This window comes from Varroa jacobsoni, unplaced genomic scaffold (assembly GCF_002532875.2).
Source record: "Varroa jacobsoni isolate VJ856 unplaced genomic scaffold, vjacob_1.0 scaffold_715, whole genome shotgun sequence".
NCBI classification, from domain to species: domain Eukaryota; kingdom Metazoa; phylum Arthropoda; class Arachnida; order Mesostigmata; family Varroidae; genus Varroa; species Varroa jacobsoni.
The window spans coordinates 68023-86782 of record NW_019213617.1 but is presented as its reverse complement, the minus strand read 5'-3'; the positions used below and the strand labels follow the sequence as shown (position 1 = coordinate 86782).

The window sequence follows — 18760 nt, the reverse complement described above, 5'->3', positions numbered from 1 at the left end:
ACATATAGCACCCACGCTCTGCTATATTGCAATATTGACCTGAGACAGACATTATCACCATCAAAATCAGTTGTAGACGACCAAGAAAGCATTCTCGGACCATATTATTGAATCTGATCTGTTCGCTAAATGTGTTTCTCTCGCAACAAAAGCCCCGAACGTTTGTCTACTGACAACGACGTCTTCTATATCGCCCCCTTCGTTTGCGCTGTTCCAGACCCGTTACGTGGGTCGCGCGAGCGTGCCGCGCATATTCTCCTCTAGCCTATCGATTGGAAATTCAGTGAGCGATGAGCGGGGTTCTACTCACTGGCGTCTGCTCTCTGAGGAAACACTAGCCCAATAAAGAGATCGTAGAGAGAATGAGTTCCATCGTTTATTGATACTAACCAAAAACTACCGCGACAAGTAACAGCGAATGCCATCATTTAGTCGCTTGACGCGCTTTCATTTGCCCCCAATCCTCTTTCTTTCTGCTGTTTGTTCAAGACCTTCCGTTTTATCAGAGAGACTCATCGCAAACAGAGGCTAAAGACTGGCTACCGAACCAATGTCATGCTATTATGATAATCGGCAGCATTTTCATCATTACGATCGCCATCGTCATCAGATAGGCGATATTATCACTATGCAAGCAAAATCGGTCGGGAAAGGGTCAATGATATCGAACAGAAGTATCGCCGTAGCCTCATGCCGGTCCACAGTCATCTGCAAACGTACAGAAAGGGAGAGAAAGCTGGCTCTTTATCGTTTGCATATCGGTGTTCTTACGCGCGTCAATGTGTCGCGTAACTGCGTTTGCACACCTCGGGGCAATTTATCAAATAAGCCTGACGAAACCTGACATTGCCCCTCGATGTTCTTGTACCGTGTGTCTGGAAGAACATTTAGACATTTCCAGTGGACTTATCGCTCCGTGCCTTAGTCGCAAAGCAGTTGAAGCATTCCAGTGGTTGAGTCTGATGCTTATCGATATCCCAACGATCGCAAGCCTTCTTCGAACACCAAAACGCGGCTAGCCAAGTGATACTAAACTCGTACAGACATGACTAAATTTAAAAAACATTTTTAGCGCTTTTCTACTTTTTTTGTTTTATTGAAAATTCCGGAAAAATCTGTTGTGTTTGTACGTTTTGTTTCTTTTTGGAACCTAGAAACCCAGATCGACCCCATGTGCATTTTGTGCGGACCTGAATGGTGCTCAACTGTATATACTGTATATCTGAACTCCTTCTTCCCTTGAGTCAAGTAACATCTATATCATTGAAATCTGGTCGTATAATAAAAAAAAAAAATGAAAAAACACCCCTAAAAAGGCAGGATTTTGAATAAATTTTCGCTAGCGCTGGATAACTTTCTTTTCATTTATGATCCCGGCTTCGGACCAATCCTAAACCGTACGCGTTGCCACTGCACGATCACGGGAACGTCCTAAACTGCACAGATTTAGCATTTTTTTTTCCTCTTTTTTACTTTAAGCAGTGGGTAATTCTTTTTGATGTTAGCGACATTTATGTCCTTTCTTCAAATTGTTGTTATGTTTACTAGACTCGTCTGTATCACATTTTCGGGTTTTGTTTCAAAGGTTTTACACGCAGTTGTGCCTATATGTTGGTGTTCCTTCTGGTGCTTTTCTACCTTTGCCGCCTGACAGCCTCGGAAAATCTCTTACGTCTATAGCATCGGCAAAAGGTTCCATGCACCGTTCGCTGTATATCACTCCGCTAAAGTTATAGTCTGTCGGTTTCAAGCTCACTATGGTTTTGGCGTCCCTCGTGATTTTCGTACTCGAAAGTAGCGTTTGCTGATATGATGTTTTTCTCTCTCTCGCTCTCTCGCACATAATTTCTAGCTCGTGCTTCTTTGATCTCTTTTCTGTTTGTTGTTGTTGCTGTTGTTGTTGCTGCTGCTGCTGCTACTGCTACTGCTACTGCTGTTGTTGCAGTCGCTGCTGCTACTACTGCTGTTGTTGTTGCTGCTGCCGCCGCCGCCGCCGCCGCCGCCGCCGTCGTCATTGTTGTTGTTGTTGTTGTTGTGGTTGTTGCTGCTGCTGTTGTTGCTGCTGCTGCTGCTGCTGTTCCTGCTGCTGTTGTTATTGCCGTTGTTGTTGTTGTTGTTAATGTTGCCGTTGGTGCTACTGTTGTTGTTGTTGTTCACTTTCATTAGAAGTCATTTTGTTGTCGACTTCTGAGAGAACCAGCATGTTACAGAATGTTGGTTATTCCAGCTACGCTTATGACATGAATACTGCCCGTGAGATCACGAGGAGATAAAATAAGTAGCCCGGAGATAAATTATCAAAGAAAGGTAGCTTTCTTACGAAACCTCGCCACGTTTTCCTCTATTGGTCGAGTGTACATTTCCATCTTTTGATCCTTTGTTGGCAATTTTCCGACGGTATCCGTCTTTCAGACCGTGCTAGCGGCGGCAGTTAAGCAGTCCGAGGCATTATATACATACGAATATGTATAAGCGAGCGGGTGCCATCTCGAAAAAAAAGCCGAGCGAAAAGAAGTCAAATCGTGAAAAACAGGTGGCCCCCCTCCGCCGAGGGGATGGTGGTGTTTGTTAATAAAAAGAAATGGAATGAAAACTACGCTTGTCGCAGTTGTCAGTGCTATGCTCGATTCTGTTGATGCTGTCTCGTGTTATGTGTGGTCCTACATATCTAATCTTTAGCTGATGGTAACCCTGATGGCCACCAAATAGACTTGTAAAAAGGCACTGGCCAGATCTTAATATGACATTCGATGTAACTGTATCTGCAGTTTCTTCTTGGCGTAATTACAACACATATCTATCCAGGTGTTTTTTGCCGTTTACTGAACGCTGCTTGAGTATACCAGCTCGCGTTATATTCGCCTTCTCAGTGTATGATGCCAGGACAACTTTTTACTACGAACCGCACCTGAACTTAGCATGAACGGTGCGAGCAACGCCACGATATGGCCAATATGATATTGATCGAAAATCAAAACCTGAACATATCCACGAACGATTGATTTGTCAATGGAATAGGACAAGGGTTTATCCCCCATAAATTTTTATTCTACTTTCTAATTGCGTTGCCATGTGAGACCGTTAACGGCGTTCTATGATTTGCCAGTGTAGAAAGAACATTTAGTCTTTATGTATACGTGTAAGTTCCGTTCTGAATTATATCCTGAACATGGAGCCTGCGAGGTAATTATGCCCTTGCCAGAGCAGTTGTTATGTTCCTTGCTTATTCTCTGGCATTGCTAGTAAGTGTCGACAGTGATTCTTACATAAGGCTTTAACTGAGCAGCTAATTACAACACTGAACCAATATAAAAGAACAACATCTAAACTAAGAGGCACTGAACGAGTACATTGACTACGTCCAGTTTAATCTATTAGACTGACTCTATAGATTGACTAACCATTTTGGAAAGTTGAGTTGAGGACAGTTTGAAGCGAACACGAATTTTCAATGCTTTCTTCGAAATTTTAGCAGCTACAGAGTATCATTTAGAGAGAGAGAGAGAGAGAGATTACATAGTAATAGTGGTAATATTATATTAAGTGTGCCAATTTTAGGAATCAATGCATTATATAGAAGAAAACGATATGGAATTACCGTAACTCCACCAAATTATACGAGAGCAACCAGATAGCTTTTAATATGTTAGCTGGAATTTTTAGTGCGTAAACCAAACGTTTCGAATTATCGTAATTCACGCTATATTAGCTCAAAAATGTGCACCAAAAAAAACTATTCGAGGGCCTTTAACACTGAAAATTCCACATACTCTCCTGTTACACATTTTAATATTGTTTTAAAATTGACAAAAGGCCTGTGCTAAACATAGGTGAATGTATCCCGTACCGTATGAATCAGTGTGCAAGTGGTGTGGATCCTGAGGTGTACAGTAGAGTTGTTAAATGGTCACTGCATATTCAGAGTTTTGGGTAACGTTGTCGAAGGGAACAACTAACTTGCTTTGTCAGCATTTTTATCGTTCTCTTTTTCTAGCGCTGACCTACCTTCCTTGATTAACGAAAATCGCGATCATGACAGGAGCCGAACATGAACGCAGAGTGCCTCCGTCCGACCCCCATAGGCAAGGTCCATCATCCACTTTAGGACATCCACTTCTCCTGCTCTTTTTTGCCTTCATCTTCTTCGAGAAAGAACCCGATTATAATAAACAAAACAACTAGATAGCTGCTCAATGACGCAATTGCATTCACAAAAGGGAAGGCAACCCGCTCTGATTTCAAAGGTCTCCTTAAAAGTGACTCACCTGATGCTCCTTAGGTCGGGCAATTGCTCATCAAATTATAAGTCACACATGAAATTAGCAGGAAGAATAGCCATGACGACGCTCTGAGTACATATCCGTTACTGGCTCTGAAGAGATTCACCGCTTAGATATTTCAGTAAGCTCTTCCTATTAATTCGTAGCAATTTAGGTTTTGCGTAAGCAACATAAATTCATTTGAAAATCGTTATTACGTTACATAAATATGTGTAGTTAACTAGACAACTCTATTTAGGAGCTATCTAACTCTCCAGAACGAACGTCTTCTTGTAACAGCCGGATCGGTAAAATTACTAATTATATTACACTTGAAAATAAAAAAATGTTTCAATGGTTTGAAAACGGTCAGACACGTGTGAAACTGAAAGTCCATTTGTGGTTTAGTAAACATCTCTTTTTGATTCTTTTGGTGTCACAAATTACGATACTCTAAATTAAATTCGAAGCTCGACAAAACCGGCAAGTTGATGTAAAGATCTACTTTGGTTGTCTAACGGTATCCTGATCTTAATGCCTAGAAAGTGCCACAGTACATCTTAGGCCACTGAAAGTATAAACATGCGTTAAAGCTTTCGGTAAAAAGAAGACAAAATTACCAGTTCCAATACTATGTGAGACGTTGATGCAATCCTAGAGCCCCACATGTGGATTAATCAAGCTGATATTTTGGCTCTGCGGCGACTGCAATAGAAACACCGCAGACTTATCGGCTTTTATTGCGCAAACCCTGCATAGTATTTCCGAATCATCGGGTTTCTAAAAGCCCTATGTTAGCAAAATGACCAATAATTAGTAGCAACTGTTCAACGCCACTTGGTCGGGTCTGTCTTGTCGATTTATAGCAGCCCTTATTCCAATTTTTCTATGCTGTTCTATTAAAATATTTTCTTAAGATGATTTTAACATGTTATTGTTGTTCTTAAAAAAAAACTGAGCAAAATGTAAAAAAAATTAGATAGTAGTTACTATACCACTAATTGCTATGAATAGTAATTAGATTTTCGTTTTAGAGAACGTTCCGAAGCGCTTGTAGATCTACGTCCCTGAGATTCAGCCCTAAGCTTTTTGTCAAAAGTCTTATGAATCGTGTTGGCTGCATTTGCAGAATAGATGCAGGCCAAAATGTCGGTCTTGCGCACATAATCGAACATTCGTCACTAGTAACAAAGAACTCAGCTAGGGATGATGGTCAGCCAAAAAAATACAAATTGCGTGTGATCCAGTAGACACGGTTTGTACTGCAAATTTATTTGGTTCAGAAATGTCAAAAGTATACCATTGCCTCTGTTCGCTTCAGGAAATCATCTATTAACAAAATCGGAAAAATTAAAAAGTTGCATGAAGTTAGCCACAAGGCTTATCTAGGATATTTCTTTTAGCCGCAATAAAAGGTTTTGAGAAGTAGGACAAAAAACCATTAAATATTTCCATTTGGTTCTCCTTAGGTCGGTTCAATAGGACTACTTTTATGATGTTGTTTTAAAATAGTAGATTTTTCAAAAAATCCATTTAACCAATGATGCTTTAGGATGTAAGAAGTTAAAGCTAAAAAGTGTTTTAAAGAAAAGCGGTTTTCAGAATATACAAGTGTGCCTTGGCTGAAAAAGCTAGGTTTTGGATTCGGTAAGTATTCGACCAAAGTAGGACCAAAGAAGGTATCACAGGAGCAAAGAAAATTTATGGAAATGTGTCATAAAGAACCCTATCACTGACTTACCAGATGAACAGTTAACTCTTGTTAATTCCCCTTTTATAGAGTGTAATATCACCGCTCACATAGTTTAAATTAATTTAGAGTTAATTATTTGGGCGTATCCGATTCGACTAAAATGAAGGTCCACTGATGAATTACGAAGCATCCCAAAATGTCGCTGCTAACCCACAGTTTAATACATATTTTTCATTTGTCCAAGCCTCTTTTTCTTACATTTCCTGCATGTATTCCGTAGACACACATATTCGCGCACGTCCATTACCATTAATCACAGAGCTACGATCGTCATGAGTTTTCAGACACCATCGATTACGCCACTTTCTGAAGGTTTGACCAATTGCCCTATTGGCAGAATCTTGAGGCACAGCAATGCTCGCTGGATCTTTACCAAACTCACCAAAATTTACCAATGAAAAAGCCTATTGATGTAGGCTTAACGCCAACGGAAATGGGCTAATCAGTACAGTGGTCCCACCGACGCAAAGTTACGGCTTTTACGGGAGCCGGAAAACAACCCGCGTTTCGACCTGCTCAGCGTTCGAATCTATGGTGACAGTGTTCAACTGTGTTGGGGTTTTATGTTGTTGGGCTGGCAACCGTCGTTGGCTATTCAGTCGTGCGTTGTTCGCGGTCAGTTTGCTGGCGACGTTTATCTCGTTGAAGAGCGCTCTATTTATCGCTACTGCTGCTGCTGATGTCCATATTTGTGACTGGTCTTTGGCCTATCCGTCGCTATCGCCGGCCCGGTCGATCCCTATCAGATCATCAGCCGTCGCCGTTGTCAATGTTTTAGTATCACCGTATCGTTGTACTCGTATTTACGATAGAAGATTCTGTATCACAAAATAGTCGTCGATCACCACGATCAACGTAGCGCTATACAACACAGCAGAACATGTTATCGGTAGACCCAGACCAACTGCTTTCACTCCTCGCCTTTGTCTATTTCATCTTGCTATGGCTAAAAGTGTACGGACGGATGCGACGGACGACAAGTTCAATAATTACGATGCTTTGCATGTACGCATATATATATATACAATAATTTTTATATATTGGTTCGTCAAGGTTAAATAATATAGCTTCACTTCAGGCTACACAGAATGTGAAGATGCGCATCAGGATCGTGCAGTGTACGCGATTCTAAGGGGCTTGCCGCGAAATGTCAAAAAGTGGCAACATATTTAAAATGTATAAGTAGATTTCAGTTGGAACAATTAGAAAACTGTATATATCTCAGCGCATAAATGAATGGAATATATGGAACGCCGAAGCCAACAACCACCAAATAATAGGGCAACTACTAATGGTGTTAGTTACTGATTTTGTATACAAGAGAAGGTGCGCTTCTATTGGCAGGCTCTCCACCCCGATTGGGGGCTATATCAGACTATCTCCATTACTATATTGTTCTATCCGCGTTATGTTCTGCGCGTCAATGAGTGTATCATTTCTTTCGAGTGGAGTGATAATCTCCCACTAACAATTGATAAAGGTCAGCATTTGATCGCTAACAGGGTCCCGTACGCTACAACTAGTTGCAATGATCGTCTCTACTTTCGCAACTGTCGCCCTGATATAGGCGCCATTTGTTTGAGACCATTTTGCTAGATATTGCCAGGCTCACAAATTCGTGACTACGATTGACAAGCAAAATTGCCTACTAAATTGGATACGCAAGGATTGCACATAATATCAGGCTTCACTGTTTCTCGCTAACTACCCAACGATATAATCAAATATGGCGCCCACTGATAATGCTATAAACTTCTGGAAAACGTGTATATGTCTGCAAAATGATTGTAACAACTATTGTAATTTTTTTTGTGTATAGATCGTAACTCGACGAGACCTATTAACACAGTGAAAAATAAAAGTCTAGAAAAGATAATTTTAATGCTAAAAAATCTCTCATAGAACTGAGGAGAGGTGACGTTTATGAAACAGTCATTTCAATAACGGTTTAGAAGAGAGTTTGTGCAGCATATAGTTTTGTACAAAATTGGATATTTTCATTTAAAAAAAAAAAGCTTTCGTATTGTCTGCGATCGGGCCGAATATGGTGTTCAAAGGTTTTACAAAAAAAATGTGGCATATGACTTGCTTGGTGTCTCGAGCGGCCCAATACTTATATAGAATTTTGAAAACTAGGGTTTCACCCTGAGATAACGGAATGAACGTAACAGGTAAGACAATTTAACCTCTATGGAGAAACGCAAAACAACTGACACAGAGAAATGCACTACCTGATACATGGTATAAACCGGACATAGAAATAGAGCAGTGAAATATTCGAATGACAGGCACGAAATAATCGGAGCAGAGTAACAGGATTACTACAACAATGTTACTGAAATGCTGAAACATGTTGTACGAAGAAACACCCAAAGTAACAGAGTCGAGTGACGCAGTGAGCTTATTCAAGCAGGATAACGGGAATTTTCATTAAAAAAAAAAGAACTGCCACAACAGGACGTGCAGGACAGCTATAACGGGATAACAAGGGTAGTGCAACAATAGCAAACTCGGGTTCAGAATTCAGCTTCAGGCTTTCATTTGTATAAAGTTTTACTGAAATACGAAGCGGTATAGTTTGGAGTTGAGTAAGCCCATAAACCTTGATGTGTAAGCTGAAAGTGAGTGATGTCAGACATACATGGCGCAGCTCGTTACCAACCAAATCGAATAGCGATAGACATTCATAGCGAAAAAGAAGGGACCCGAGAATACATTGATCATCGCCTTCCCTATGGCTATTGGGATTTTCAGTAGTTCTAGCCTGTCTATGTCCAGCCAAATTTGAGCCTGGACCATCCCCTGTGTGTCCCTCCGGTGAGTAGGCAAACTCGTTGCCGCTGCCACATCATGAGGAGTTCTTTTTTACAATAATAACCGTAAACAGCTTGAGTTCCTCTTAAGGCGATTGTCTGCATTTATAGACGCGCTATAAGCGTAGTGAAGATTGATGGCAAGGACTTTACAACTCTTCAAACCACGTTAAGCTCCTAAAGGAAAGCGATATTCCAAGTCAGCTTCCTATATATGAAGGAAAATACCGCTTACATCGATGTAGAAAATCCCTTGTATTTTTCATAGTTTTCACAGCTTTCTACAGTTACAATAAGTAACCCAATTTGCTTAACTTTGTAACTGTTAAGTACATTTGGTGGTTAACTTGAACCTGAATAGAAGAATAGCTTTACCTAAAATGACTTCCTTTATTGATTCGCATCGATTCAATTATTTGGTATTCTGGGGCAACATTAGAACAATGGTTGGGACATTCTGCTCATAGTGGAACATCCGTACGGCTAAAAGAAGCCTTATCGCGGCAATATTATTGATTTTAGATTTTCATTTTTCACTTTTTATTTAAAGATGGGATCTATTACAAATACTTTAAGGACACTTCCGTGAGTCTTAAACCAACCATCGCTTGACCGACACTCTACTTTGAACCGGTAGATATACGCCACAGATTCTTGCGTTTTCTAACTTATCTAGCTTAAATACACTTTTGAAAAAGCCCTAATCGAGCCCTAAAGGAGATAACGTTGCACAAGTGAGCTTCGTTTGTCCTAGGAAAGTGTTCTCCTTCAAGAGAAGGCCTATTAGTTCTGCTTGTCTAATTTTAGCACTATTCTTAACCCAACGTACTTTTTCGAGGCATCGTCAACGTCTGAATGAGGAGCTTTGATGTTTGTATCCAAAATCGCATTGCCAAGATACCTTCCACCAAAGTGCAAACAATTCCAGATATTCTGCACGTGCTGAAGTTCAATCAAGAACCTTCTCCTATATAATTTCTGTAGGAGTTACGATGTTTCATTTAAACTTACGGCAGCTCCGTCAGATGGCGCTGACAGCAAGCAAATGAAAACGTGTCATTGATTACTACGCATCTTCTTAAAACATGCCACTTGAGCTTCTGTTTTGTATCGTATACAGTGAAATTCTGGCAACGCTTACTAGGAAGGTACAGATGGGAGATACTCGAATAAAAAAAAAAGATTACTTTTAGGCCGCTAATTTATTTTAGACTTGGCTAGTCGAGGATCTTAAGCTTGTCTAAGTATTGCCATGATGAAGAAATTTATTCGAACTAGTAAGTGAGCTAATCAAAGTAATGTTTGGTAACTCTTATCAGTCGAACAGTGAAGTCAGCAAAAACATTTGCGCTCAACAAACGGTGGCCCAACAGGGACTCGTGTAAGCCACGGCAAGTTGTCAAACTACGAGCTTTTTAGACAATTTTAATATGCGCTATTGGAACTGGGGCTGCTGACACCAGACTTGCCCTCCAGTAGTTCCTCGTTAAAGAATTTAGAATGTACTCATTCCAGTTACGGAGCCTCATAAGAGTCCCGCATTGATATTTTTTGCCACTACCTCGCCATGCCGGGATTGGGCAATTTGTGCGCCTGCTGTCTGCCGTAGATGTCGTAGCCGTTTCTCAGGCTTCCATTCCAGAATCGAGTTGTTTAGCCAAGGAAAAAAGATAACACTTGTGTACAAATGCTGGTTACCATTACGATAAATTCATTGATCAGGCAAATTTTGGACTTTTTATAGAGTAATTCGAATAGGTCGAATAAATTGTAGACTAAGCTGTGCTAATAAGAACAATTATGATAGCTTTCTACTAATTTGAATAAAGAATACATACAGTTTATATCAGGATGAGTCTACTGTATTGGCAAAGCTATGTCCAGCAGCTGATACCTATTACTAACCTAACTATAATACAATCACTTGCTTAGATGATGTTTACTGTAGCTAACCGGAGGCAGGACAGACATGCGGAGCTGCCGCCACTACAAATCTACCTATCTGTTTGTGTACAGCTCGAGCCTCTCGAAGGCATGAACTATGATAACTATACATTTTCGAAATCTCCAAACAAAGTCCCACGCGGGTCGCGGGCAAGGCATTTGCCAGCGCTGCAGGCTCTGAATGCATTAGCACTGGGCAGAGAAAAAGCTGCCATAGTAAATGGTCATCTTTAAATGCACCTACTTTGGGCCAAACCTACGTAACCTTCTCTTCGCAAAGATCAGCTATCGATGAAACGTGTTTTACGGTTCGTCGGTATCTGCGCAGGACGTTCATGACCTTGTCCATTTGGTCGACACGGACCAATATTAACCTGTGGATGATAGCACAAAGATAATTTGCTATGAAGTGACAGTAATAGACGAGGCCAGTGTTTGTCGGTAAAATAAAATCTGCAATGCCTTCTATGGATAGGAATCATAGATGAGTTGTGCCCAGTGCGCGGTGAATCACTTGCTACATCTATACATTCTAGTAGGTGCTAAAAATTCAACATAGCATCATCGATTATATTTACATCACTTTGGGGAACTACCGCGCTATTTATGCCTATTAGAAGAGCCGAGTTGGGAGTTTTCAGTTTGAAAATATTACTTTACGTGTCCTTTTTACTTACCGTAATATTTGAACGAGATTTCACGATGAAACGTTCAAACTGAGGCTAGTATTATTATTATTATTATAGGCAGCATCAAAAATCAAACGATAAGTAACGTAGATAATGAGACTACAACATCATCCGTGCATAAGCGTCCAAGGCGATCAATCTAGTTTCTAGAACTTGTTGTTACATATTCTGGCGCTATCCCCTACTTGGGACCTTAGGGTCTAATTTTAACAGATCCATTGACGAACTTAGAGATGTTTCAATAAATTATTGTTAATATTATTATAGCAGTTCGAGCTGAAGGACCCCCTATTCCCTTGCACTCCATTATCCATTTGCGATGTTCGAGTGGAATCATTATAGGCCGTACATGCGAGTCAACACATTTGGTGACCAATATTTTTTCGCATCTCTGGATTTGCTGCTGCTGCTGCTGCTGCTGCTGCTGTCGCTCATCCGGCTTCTACCCTCAGGTCCGCCATTAGCCTCGCTGGCATAACGATTGGCACGGTCGGCCGAACCACTGTTTAGGTTTATTTACGTTTGCTTCTGTCCAGCAGAAACTCCAGCGAGCTCTTCGCGTGCGCCGAAAAACCACCAGTGGCTGTGAATTGTGCGGCGTTGGTCCAGCTAAGCTTCCCTCTCCCGTGATCGGCATTGGTTAACAAGAAGTGAGGCGGAGTCTTAGAGCGCATGCGCACCAAAAAAACCGCCGCTGACGTCCATCAGAGGATAGTGGCATTATTATTATGAGTAGGGTATGAGTGCCGTTGTCCAGGCGTTGTCACTAACAGATAGAAGAATAGCAGCCGGCGCCAGCTATCGCTGACTGGTTACAAGTGGTGATGAGAGGGGTCATCATATATACTCGCCAACCAACAACCCCCAAGCCAACAACAAAAAATAAGAGAAGGATCTCTCTCTCTCTCTCTCTCTTATCATCGTCTCCTTCTTCTCGACTCTCTGCCCCCCTGCCCTCCCACCGTCAGAGCGGCTCAGTGCGCGCTTATTGTTTAAGAACTGCAAAGGTCGAAAAAACAGTAGACACTTGAATCAGAGAGTCACTCCCAGACCTGTAAGGTCATTTTGTTCTAACTACTAATAGAGATCAGATCGTCACGTTAGATGACACAATCGCCACGACTCAAGTGATGAACGTGATAAAGTTGTCACTTATCCCGTTAATCAATCAATCAATCAGATATGTATTTTTGTGCCTAAACATATTTCTTTCAATGCGTGTTAATGCCCTGTGTGATTTGCAACAAAAAAAAGAGTAGGAAAGCCAAAAGAGGATCAATTAGCGCCCGCTACAGCTGATATCAAGCAAACCCGAAGACACACCTAAAAGTACCATAGCAAGGAATCCTTGGAAAAAACACACTCGTTTCTTTCGGGTTACCAACGCCTTTAAATTTCGTAAGTGAGGGTGAGTGAAGTAGTTAGTTTGTTAAAAAAAAAAAATTAATAACACACTGAACTTGTTTTTGTCCCTCAAATTGAACGCAGTACTGTTTTCCCCCCTAATTGTGGGGTCAGCTATATTACGTTCACATTACGCAGAACAGCGGACTTGGCACGTTATGATGTCCTGCGGTAATTGTATTGCTAGTTATGGCGCGCTAGTGGGATTGCTCACTAGTCATTGCGTCGCCGCGATCAACTGGAAGTGCATTTAGGTTCGTATCACACGGCTTGTTACACAAGCACCTCCACAGTGGCGTGGTTTTGAGGGTGGTACCGTGTGGCTCGACAAACGGAGCTGCCTATCCGTAATTCGAACTGTCGCCGGACCGAAACAACGTGAGGAAGCAGCCCACCCGCGTTAGCGCTTTCAGTCGTAGCAGGCCGAAGCTGGCCGCTAGCAGCAGCTAGATCTGTGTAGATCGCTACGATTTTCTTTCCTACTGTTGACGCCGTTCGGTATCCGCTAAACTTTCTGTCAGAGCTCAACGAAGGGGAACAAAGACAAAAAGATGATTGAAATGAAAGAATACGCAAAACGAGACAAACCCCACACCGACGACAGCTGGCGACGCTGATGATGATCGCGGTGTCCCCATGGGTGGCGTCGCTGCTGCACAGAGAATAGCTCTACAAGGGGACGCTTCAGCTATTTCGCATGTGTCTTTTCTGTGTGCGTACTTAAACATGTGCGTGATTAGGACTGCGTGTGAGAGCGAAGAGAGGGTGTCTAGATGCAAAATGCGAAGATCTACCAGTACGGAAAATCAGAAAGAGCGTTCTCAAGACAATAGGATGAGAGGGCGTCTTGTTAAACGGGAGAACGATTCGTCTAAAGCGCGCGAACATTAGCAGTGAAACAGCGTCATAACGTAGCGTTTCATAACGTAATCTCTATAACCACACAATGTGTTTGGCTGCCGCTGCCGCCTATCCGCCGTAGCGCCACGAAGGAGAAACTGCTGCTTTCGTCGGCGACGCCGGCGGAGGATACGAATCGAGAGCGCGGTAGGCTGCTTTTGACGACAGTGGCAACGACGTGGTGATGATTATGACGGCGACGGTGATGGAGACCGTGTCGGCACTCGGGGGTGGGGGAAAGGTGGTGAGTGGTGAGCTGTGACTGCGCGCGGCTGGTGGGTAGGGAGGTAGCGAGCTGGTTGCCATTCATCTCTCCCCTTCTGTTCGGTTCTTTCTGCTGTCGCCGCTATCCTGTCGCGTCCTGTCGACGTTTGTCCTCGGCGTTGTCGTGGTTGTCGTTGCGGATTGCTGGCCGGCGCTTTTGGAGCTAGTTGTATCTTCCTTTGCGTTTCCCCGCTGTTGTCAAGCAAAGCCAGTTACAGCGGCAGCTACTATAACAGCAGAGGCATTAAGCACGCCATCCGCACTGGCGAGTGCCAGCATCATCATCACTGGTAACGCCAGCGGCGGCAAAACAGCGCCCGTTGCTCCTGTGGCCTGTCTCCGTGCCTCCCTGCCGTCTGCCCACTGTTAAGGCGACAGTGGCGACAACTGTTGCGACGACGGCCATAGGCACCAGCCGCTGGTTGCTACTACCAGCAGCAGCAGCGGCCGCCGCAGTGATAGATAGCAATAAGAAATGAGTGGACCGGTGCAGTTGAACGTGCAAGAGGCAGCGGGCAGGCCGCCAGCCTGTCGTCGTCCATCAGCGCTATCGTCCATTTGTAGCCGTAAGTCGTTAATCGCAGATACCACCGAGGAGGACATCGCTTACTTCTACTACTACCACTACCGCTTGCCGCTATCTTATCCGTACACCTCCGTCTCTGGACCCTCGAGCTCCTGCAGCAGCGCTACGCCGCCTGCCTAACGCCTAACGTTGTAGCTTGTCGTGCAACAACAACTATTGCTGCTAAGCGTCACGACAGGCGGGCGCGACTCTTTGCACACATCCCTGACGTTATGTAATGTGTTAGTATTATTACGTCCACGACGAACTGTGACCCGATATGCCTCCTCCAGGCTCCATTGGTGCCGCCGGTATTCTGCTGTAGGCATCGCTTTAACCGCTCCCCCCCGCCCCCACACCACCACCCCTTGCGTTCATTCCCATCACCACAACCGCCTTCCCCCATTCATGTTTACCGACCACTGCCGATAGTCGTAATGATCACCACAAGCCAGTGGTTGTAATTTAGTCTAGATACCTATCAACATACCTGCCTGTGTACATATCTGTCAGCATATGTGCGCGTACATATATACGCGAGCACAATTTGCACCTCACTTACTGAGCCTTGCTCCTATCTACTTCCGTCTATCAGTTAGTCTATATATTTATCAATTATCTACCTTTGTTAGAGGTAAACTGCCGGTCACTGTCGTTTCAGAACCACCACATGCATACATACGTAGAATATATACGCTTAAAAGAATCACGTTTATCTATCATCTGCCGCAACCTCACTGTGACTTCTGCCAGTCAAAGCCAGGATTTCACGGCAAAAACTAAAGAGGATTTATCCGTAGCAATGAATGAGGATGCCATAAGTGCGTGCCTATTACGGTGAACTTCCTTAAGTGATGCCCAAAAGCAGTTAGTGTGTGTCATCCTTAAGTGATTTTGAATGGTGGAACTTTATGAACAGAGGCGATCTGTAAAAACTTATTAAGATTTAAGGTGACAGTTGTGTTTGTTTGTTATGCTATCCATATGTTGTGGAATCTCTCGGCGGTATGCTGTCCGCAAGTAGATTCTCTTTTGTGAGTAAGTTGTGCCTTCTAATTCACCAAATGATCATAGCCTTTGGTCTGGTGATAGATAAAGGCTTTGGAACGCGGCGTAATCGCGTATTGATACGCCGCTGCAGCTCAAAGTAGTCTAGGGAACAACGCTCTACAATTTACAACAACGAGAACGAAGTTCAGCTGCCAAATCAAGGTGAAAGTGCAATGTGCTAGGCTACCTTGAAAAACCTAGGCTCAACTCTATTCATTGGCTTTTTGGTATACAAGGAACAGCGTTCCCAATAACCTGATAGCTTAATCATTAGGACGGAGTTTTTTCGGTTCCTTCTGCAACTTATGCTCGACACCGCGCAACTTCGACAATGAAATGAGCCTCTATTATACAACGCAATACAAGCTGAGACGTACGCTACGAAAATATGCCACTCCTGCTACTACAGCTGATAGAATAGCGATATATAAATGGTCTCGCGTCAGCTAGAGCACGCCATCACTCTAGCGCATACTAGGCACGTGAAGAGGGATGTACTTTATTCGCGCGTATACGTTCGTTGCTTACTCGTTGCTAACAGCTCAATATGTTTGCTAATTAATGGAGTACTTAAAGAACTCACCATTTGCATCTTCAACGTCTGTCGTTGTCAATCAACAGAGGTACTACATATAGTTTTTTCAAAGCAGTACCGTGTACTCGATGCTCAGTTCACGTAAATACATCTGCAACGATTTGTTGTTCTCCTATGTCTGGATGTTTACATACAGCGATACTGCATGTAGCGTGGATATTATGGGCTTAAAGTGTCAATCATCTTTTCGTAATGAAACGATGGATAATAAATAGGGAACCGTCCACGTGCTAGACATTGCCTCTAGCTTGTTGCGCAATGGACAATCTGGACGAGGTGGTATGAACTGAGGACATCATCATCATCACAAGTTCCTCACATCACCCCAAAGCCAACTTGTTTTGTTGGGCTGCTAGATGAGAAGAGTCCGCACCTCATATTAATCTAGGATTTATTGGAAAATCATATTGGCCATACTCATCTATGGGGCGGTCAGAGTCCAGCTGACAAATGTATCGACTTTTACGTCTGGCAATACCATAGCTTCAGACCCACCATTTAGTTAGCCCCCCTACACCCAGCTAGCTGTGCTTTGTATATATTGAATTCCATTGTCGTACATAAAAACGAGCTAGGCGAGGTTTGGCAGTCGTCAGCCATGCAGGAAATCCACTTCCAAATAACCTTAATAATCCTGCCAAAGGCTCAAAAATCGAGTGCTTACTTTATAAAAAGCCCCTATGTATTCCTATATATTTGCCATGACTGTATGTTATTTCAAGGGCGAATCAAGGTCGTGTTAGATAGACGATCCGCTGCACAAAGACTGAACAGGGTTCGTGACCAGTTACCTAATTTGCTTTAAACTAGTACGTCTCGTTATAGCTAAACAGACTTCTCGCAATGACAGGCGTGCCCCACAGAATATTTTTCAAAGCATGATCATTCCGTATATGATGTCCAACGGCCGTGGAAGACAGTGACGTATTGAGTGCGCTTCCAGCATGACGGTTATGATACTCCATATGGTTCGAACGTATGAGACATCACAAGAAATGTAGTTGCCGGATTGAATTTTACCATGCAACACCTGTTAGGTTATTTTGATTAGTCTCTGAATCCATTCTCGCTGTTACATGTTTCCCAATATTTTTATCCTGCAATTTCCGACAATGCTCGGTGGCACATTGGCCCTACTGTTCTTGGGGGATGCGGAATGTCAGGCAACTTAACATCAATATTTCCTGCCTTCCAGTCTAAAACAACGCTGTTCAGAAGGTGCAGATTGGCGATGGGTCGAGTAGACGACGTAGAATTTTTCGGTTCATGTGAAAAGGTTGAGGGGTTAATTCTGCTGCCGGCATAATTGGTTAACGGCCTCTTTTTTTTTTAATCTATCTAAATTTGGGTTTTTGCTTCGAACTAGATCCATATAAGCGTTTGTCACGAACGCTTTCCTTTATTTGTAGAGGCCTTGTTAGCAGGAGCCCAAAAATAATTCGATCTGGTCTGACCTGTCAATTTGCAACAAGCGCCCAGTAATTTATCGTCAGAAGCCCACTGCAGGAGGCAGTCAATACATTCGACGTTAGCGACGTCGAACAAGTTTTATACGTTGGCAGTAGTATAATCGCAGTTGAGACAAACCTAAAAAGTTTCATATATATATATATATACATACATAATTTTTCGCTACTAAGAACCATTACTCCGATCGTAGTACAGGGAGAAGTAATAATAGTAACAGTACTAATAAGGCAGTGTTGAGAGCTTCACTAAAACTAGTATTCTACTAGCGCCCTGGATGTGGCAGTGTGTGGACTCATGCGTGTATAAGATTCGTTGCGTGATCACAGGACAAGGTGACCACTCTGCAAGACTCGATGGCTAAAGTGACCGATTATTCGGGACCGTTGCAGTGGCTAAATGCTCACTCCGACAGTCCTTGTAAGAACGACGACTTTTTTCGAGAGGGTCTGTTTTTGCCTGTCGAGAATAAAGCTGGTAGCACACAGTAAGGCTAACAGTTGTGGCGTTGCCGCGGCAGAGGTTGTACGATCATTTAGCTGTTCTACATTGCCTATTCTCTAACGTTATGTGCGTGTCTTCGACCGTTGTTCGAGCAACTGTAACACGGAGGGACACGGAACAACTCTGCCGACTTTACGGAGCCGCGATTAAGCCTGTTACTGCGGCTATATTTCTATTGCTGTTCAACGTACATAGGCACAGGCACAGACAAACGCTCCTACATACAGGCAGAGAAACCTAGCTTACACAAGCGGCAGTAGGACCAGCATTCAAACTGACGACTTTCGACGAGCCATGACGAACGAGGAACGTTGAAGAAGCCTGGAAACGAGAGCTACATTAGCTACTCCATATCCACCATTCCTAACACACTCATCGTTTCGCTAGCACTCACTGGCTGATGCCAATTGAATGCCCATTTGGCTTTATGCAGGAGAGTTATTGCAATGCCCCTAAGCGTTTTACTGACGCGAAAGTAGCGGCTCGTTTTTCAAACCATTGTTACGCCTCAAAACCGGTCAGCGTTGCCTTAGTACCAGGGATATTGGGAATA

At 43.0% G+C, this 18760-nt stretch overlaps 1 protein-coding gene and 2 long non-coding RNA genes across 4 annotated transcripts in view; 1 reads left to right on the top strand and 2 right to left on the bottom strand.

The window, feature by feature from the left end:
* Nucleotides 1–360: 360 nt before the first annotated feature.
* On the bottom strand, nt 361–7119 carry LOC111262943 (uncharacterized). Its single transcript, XR_002681941.2, has 2 exons — nt 6001–7119; nt 361–708 (listed from the first exon to the last, which is right to left on the bottom strand). It is a non-coding gene; the product is annotated as an uncharacterized LOC111262943 (long non-coding RNA).
* Nucleotides 7120–10745: 3626 nt separating this feature from the next.
* Nucleotides 10746–18760, bottom strand: part of LOC111262942 (uncharacterized) — a 24744-nt gene continuing 16729 nt past the window's right edge. Inside the window, exon 3 of the long non-coding RNA XR_002681940.2 lies at nt 10746–11143. This is a non-coding gene — a long non-coding RNA (uncharacterized LOC111262942). The remainder of the gene's footprint in view (nt 11144–18760) is intronic.
* The window catches only part of LOC111262939 (uncharacterized), a 26629-nt gene continuing 21999 nt past the window's right edge, over nt 14131–18760 (top strand). Inside the window, exon 1 of one of the 2 annotated variants that reach the window (XM_022837573.2) lies at nt 14131–14592. The gene's annotated coding sequence lies outside the window, so the exon portion shown is untranslated. Of the gene's footprint in view, nt 14834–18760 lie in introns of both variants that reach the window. The other variant, XM_022837574.2, reaches the window with a different exon arrangement.